Raw genomic sequence first — 5,578 nt, 5'->3', positions numbered from 1 at the left:
AAATCAAGACTTGGAGAGATCAAGATTATCACCACATAGCTCTCCCATTTTCCTACTGGTGACTAAAAGCCCGCACTAGAAGATGATCGAACTATCTGGTTGGAGATGAACCGGTCACGTAATAAAGTCCAGTTATGTCTTGATTTCTCAGGTTCTCGCCTACCGCAGAACTGAAAAAAAACGACAGTATTTTATTTCGTTTTATTTTCACCAATATGCCATTCGCAGATACCTTTAAAGTAATTGGTACTTGGTACCCGGTATTGCAACCGCTGAAAATGGCCGGCATTGCAACCGCGGAACTGAAAATGGTACCGACATCCCTTAACTTTGTCGAGAAGCTGTATCAACCATAGAATTATGTTCTATAGAGCAATTCACGTGGGAAGATCCGCATGCTTTGTGCTTGTCCTTACTATGAGATAAACCAAGTTGATAGACGAGGAATTGCCTAAGCAAAATAATATCAGTGCATACGTTTAGATGTTGATGAATTCCTGGTTGCCCTTCCTAACACAGGACTATATAAATAACAATGAGCGTGCCTTCGTCCTTCAGTCCGTCTGATTTCAGATCACACGGCTCAAAGATTTCGATAAATATCTACATTGTGTTGGTCAGAGCGATCCAATCTCTCATCCATCTCGCTAAGACCGGCCGGACAGATTGGCGCGCAAGCAGATCTCACACAACGGTTTGGTGTTGAATTTCCTAGCCCAGGGACACCGTCCTAGCTAGCCTGACATGGTGGACGCATAACACAACACCGCCTCCGAGTATGTCGGCTTCCAGGAGGTTCATTCAGCAGTTAGACCTTACTGATGATTTACTCCAACAGTAGTCGATTTGATTGCACAACCTCGGAAAAGTGAAGCGCGGAATGATTACACCCCGTGTCAACAGTCATGGCAAGCTTTTCTGTAGGGCAATTCACCTCGCCCCATTCGGTGAGATCAGCACCAGTCTTGGTCCAGATTGACTCTCCAGGCTCAGTTCACCATCGAACGTAGTTGGATAGCATTTGTTAACAATCAACTGCCACCTTGTGGATGACCCAACCCTGAATTTGCTAACCCTCATTCGTTGTGATGATGGCACTGATGTGTGTTCGTCTGTTTGAACTCCTGTAAGTTATCTTCCCGTAATTTCAACATTGGGAGTTACGACACAGGCAACACTTGGGTCTAACCACTCCTACTGCTGACCCTTATCAACAGGAAATCTGCCATTCACAGATTCCTACCAGAGATAGCCTTTTTCGTCGTTTTATTTCTGCATATAGTCAGTGTAATTGGGAAGCTCAAAACAAGAGTACAGTGTTCATCACCGCCATAAAGACGATATGTGCTTACGTGGCCAGTGGTCAAGCCAACTATCTGTCCAGTCTCTTTTTTGCAAAATGGAACAGTTAGATGTAACAACATTTCGTTCCACCTCACTTCATTCTGGGGGCTATGTCATCCAACCGGAAAGAATTTTGTAACCTCTCTGCACTGAAAAACTAAAAACCAGAAAATTATGACGTGTTTTACGTTCAGCGTCCTGTTGGTTGCACTCTTATCCTTTGTAGCTCTGGCGATAATCTGATTTGAAAGGGTTACAATACGAACAGTTTTGTGTTACGCATTGGACCATCGTCAATGTTCCGCCTATTCGTAGAAAAAGGGAAATAAAGGCCTTCAATTGGTGGAAAAAAACAATTTTCGATTGGTTGTAAGTCAGAAGGCTGTCAGAGCAGCTAGAGTATTTCGAATTCCCGACAAAGAGGACAGGCGCGCAAACCGATATCAACCTAAACCAAATGGTACTTTGTCAAACCACTCTTGGGCTTCAACAGACAGTAATTGGGCTGTCGGCGATCGGTTAAATTCTAATCGAATATCTTATCCTTTTCTCGCACAGACCATAGATGATCAATCACGCCACTTTTGAGATTTTTCCCCATTAATGTGCTCAAATAGTGAACTAAATATGATAATGTCATTCCTAATTTTCAGATTCACTTTATTGTTATTTTGTGATATTAATATGACAAGTATTCATGGGTTCACAAGTACGAAAAGTAAGAGAAATATATATAGACAACCCAGCGGTGTCTTCCAGTATACAAATCATAAATTTCAGGAGAGTCTGTCAAACATATTGAAAGCTTAAAACTAGCGAAAATGGGTTAAAAAAAACTTTGACAGGCGCATAGTTTAGCAGCTGAAAATACTGCTATCGAAGCATCGAACCACGAAATAAGCATGGCATAGTGAAAAATCGAAGTGCTGAGCAAGCACCGGTTTGGATGTTGAACAAATGTTGGAATCGAGAAAGATGAACGGGATTCTGGGCATCCGGTAGAATCGTCAGGTGAAAGTTTTGCCAAACCATTTCCGTCATCGATATCCGGTAAGATCCATCGGTATCTGGAAATACACCTGAGGGGCAGGCGGGAGCTATAAGATACTTCCAAGCAGCTCGTGATTCGGTTGAGATATCAGATTTAATAGTTCAAAGTAGGGATGATCGATGCTTGTGAACGATTCCGAACGTTAACGTTTGACATGCTACTGGTCCAACATGAAGGGACCACTCCTGCTTATCTGAGATGGTTAACTCCCTTGGTCATATATGTAGACTACATGAGAATGGCAAACTAATTAACGATGGAAAATAAAGGGTCCTTGTGTCAGGCATCAAATTTCCTTCTCAGGTTTTGTACCGAAACTGCAAAACACTGAGCGACAGTAACACTTCTTGCGACAGACTCATGGTCAATAGTTCATGTGAATTTTCCACGGTTTCAAGGCTGTTGTTTGGTATTATATCCAAAGTACGGTTGCGAGATGGCCCAAGTGGTTAAGGCGCGAATATATTGACCAGGAGGTCCGTGATTCGAACCCGACCTCTTCCTCTCGACTTCCTCTGTTTAGGCTTGGGCAACCTGGCAGTATCGTAGCCCTCGTGCACCTTTCGGGTGGCATGGCAGTTAGGGTCCGGAAAGGGTACTACAGCTGAACGATTATTCACGGTTGCGATATACGAGGATACCAAGGAAGTCCAGGTGGCCATGTTTTGGAGATTATACATATATATATATATATAATATAGCCTGCTCAGTCACAGGCGCGTGTTCCTATACAGATAGATTTAACACTAGAGATCGACGGGAAAATGATTGTAGCATCGTTGAGAAGTTCTCGAATACTGGCATTAAACTTGCCACTTCTAGCTTTTGGAAATCCTCCGATCGACTGTGTACCATCTGAACCAAACAGGTCCTTGTTGAGAGAGAAATGCAGCTCTGTAATTTATGCAGTTGACCCAGGTCAGGTTAGCTTCGGTCACCTAAATGAGTGTACTCAAACATTGAGTGTAGTCATATCAGATATTATACCAAGCAGAAAGTAGGCAGATACTAGCGGAACAACGGAACGCCAACAGTCAAAGAATTCGGCCAGCCACATCGACGCCTCATCTATACGATGTCTTCTGTCTGTCTGTCTGTCTGTCTGTCTGTCTGTCTGTCTGTCTGTCTGTCTGTCTGTCTGTCTGTCTGTCTGTCTGTCTGTCTGTCTGTCTGTCTGTCTGTCTGTCTGTCTGTCTGTCTGTCTGTCTGTCTGTCTGTCTGTCTGTCTGTCTGTCTGTCTGTCTGTCTGTCTGTCTGTCTGTCTGTCTGTCTGTCTGTCTGTCTGTCTGTCTGTCTGTCTGTCTGTCTGTCTGTCTGTCTGTCTGTCTGTCTGTCTGTCTGTCTGTCTGTCTGTCTGTCTGTCTGTCTGTCTGTCTGTCTGTCTGTCTGTCTGTCTGTCTGTCTGTCTGTCTGTCTGTCTGTCTGTCTGTCTGTCTGTCTGTCTGTCTGTCTGTCTGTCTGTCTGTCTGTCTGTCTGTCTGTCTGTCTGTCTGTCTGTCTGTCTGTCTGTCTGTCTGTCTGTCTGTCTGTCTGTCTAGCTAGCTAGCTAGCTAACACGCATTGGGATCAAAACGGGAGATTCTGACGCAGTTTCCGTCAGCACATTATAAGCTGGTCTATTCCTAAGTGAAGTTTACAATGACGACCGCCATGTTGTTGTAAAACTTTGTAAAACATTTATGTAAACAGTACCGTTCACTTTCCAATCCGATTCATCATTTTGATAATCGGGATTTGCACCGTGAACCTCAACAGCTCAAATTTTCACTGTTACGTAGATCAGTGGGTTTCCACATCCTAGCGGACTACCAACGTAATCAAGAATTATACAGAAACCTACTATGCTTTATTTGGGTTAGTACTGTCTTTCTGAGGGTCGCGTCTTCGAGGACGTGTCGCAGTAACCAAAGCTCATGCATTGGAACCTCTTGCTCAGAAACCTCAGCCTCAGTGGAAGTTTGTCTGCACTGAGGATGGTGATGTGCTCACCTGCAACGACGAACGCCTGACTCAACTTTCCGCATCGGCAACCTCACCGTCATCGCAGTGCAACCCGAGACATCATCACGTGTCCTCCAACACCCGCAGTCCAGCTACCACACTCACTGCCGTCACATTACCCGCCATCCTCATTAAGAGCCGTTGTCATTGCTACCATCAAAGTCGACAATAGTGTAAAACCCGATCAATAACAGCGCCACCACAAGGGGTGCCTACACAGATATCTGGAACTGAGCTTGCAGCTTGACGCGAAATGTGTAACGAAAAGCATACAAAAAATCAACTGGCCTAACACACACTCTCCATACTTTATTTTGCAACGAGTGAGAGGCTATCGGTTTTACTAAGCCCGATTGGGCAAAACAGACGAGGCTGAAGCCGGGACGAATTTGACTGACATCTACCGGTAATCTCATGTCAACTTACCTGAAACTTGGAAACAGCTTACAGGTGGGTGGTTTAGAAGGCTTGTCTAGACGTTTCGACGAAATTTGCATAAATCAATTGTTATTACTTCTACCTTGCAACTCATTAGTTTTGCGCTTGACACAATTAAAAACACAAAGAATTTGGGGTAGGATTATTCACATTTGAAGCGGGACAAAAAACTACTAGTGTAACGGTGATACTACTGGTGGAGAGGCGTGCGAGTAGTATGTGTTGTTCTTGGAATTTCGCTTTACGTCTCTTGAAAAGGAGAGATCTTTTGAGGAATTTGTGGGGTCGCTTTGTAACATTTGCTTGGATTTGAGCAATGAATGGTTGGAGTCAAAGGAAAGTTCAAGAAGAATAAAGGCCTAACTATTCATAGCCAAATGCCACTTTAAGGGTATCACATACAACCTCCGTCGAAATTTTGGTGCAAACATTCAAGCAAGCAACGTTTGTTTACAAGCCATCGTTTCAAAAATTCAGCATTGCAAACTCACAAAAGCCGTTACATACTGTAAGTGGTTACCACCATATTTGACTATGATGAGTATTTCATAGGGTAGTTTCTGTTTGATTTACTTCGGAGCCATTCAGGATGGTCTCTGAAGAAATAAAAGCCTTGAAACAGTGCTTCTCGGCTTTTCACCATAGACTGGCTTCACTTACAGGACGAAATCACCACACAAAAAAACCCAAATCTCCTCACACTACCAACAATATGTAAGTAGCTAACTGGAACAATAAACTTCA

Source organism: Opisthorchis viverrini (assembly GCF_000715545.1).
Source record: "Opisthorchis viverrini unplaced genomic scaffold opera_v5_117, whole genome shotgun sequence".
NCBI classification, from domain to species: Eukaryota; Metazoa; Platyhelminthes; class Trematoda; order Opisthorchiida; family Opisthorchiidae; genus Opisthorchis; species Opisthorchis viverrini.
Note: the sequence above shows the minus strand (reverse complement) of the source record.